Source organism: Vombatus ursinus, unplaced genomic scaffold, assembly GCF_900497805.2.
Source record: "Vombatus ursinus unplaced genomic scaffold, bare-nosed wombat genome assembly UNPS02000580.1, whole genome shotgun sequence".
In the NCBI taxonomy this organism is placed as follows: domain Eukaryota; kingdom Metazoa; phylum Chordata; class Mammalia; order Diprotodontia; family Vombatidae; genus Vombatus; species Vombatus ursinus.
Window position 1 is genome coordinate 7,784,497 of NW_020940358.1, and position 589 is coordinate 7,785,085.

The following is a 589-nucleotide window of genomic DNA, read 5'->3' on the forward strand; positions in this document are numbered from 1 at the left end:
AAATCCTGTCTTCTTTGCATCATTGAGCCATGGGAATTTTCTGGGACAGTTTCCGTCCTTTGGTGCTTCCACAATAAAGAAGTTCATTCAGCTTTCCTTTTCATTCTACCCGCCACATTCAGAAATCATTCCCCGAACAGATTTGGTTGTTTCAGTGCAAATGAGCTGGAGTGCAGTTGTGAGGAATAGAAATAGGGAGAGAGGCATTTTTCTAGGCCAGGGTTCTCCTTGAGGAGGGACCAGAGAGCAATGAGACTAATTCTTCTCTGGTGCCATGCAAGGTTACACTTGACATCAAGGTGTGCTAGGTGAAGGGACTATTACTAACGAAGAAACAAAAATGAAAGTGGCTGGAATGTCAACGGTGGAGTGGGAATTCAGGTGCAGTTGGAAGATATAGAACTTGGACGATAGGAAGTAAAGATGAGGTGGAGGGAGAAATGACAAGGGCTGGAGCTGCACATGACTTTTTCCATCTCTCTCTCTAACTTTGTGTCTGCTAATGCCCAAAATGGATTCCTCCTCATTGTGTCTTCAGAGTGAATTTTATCTCCTTCAATACAACAAATTTAGTTCAATTCAATAAACA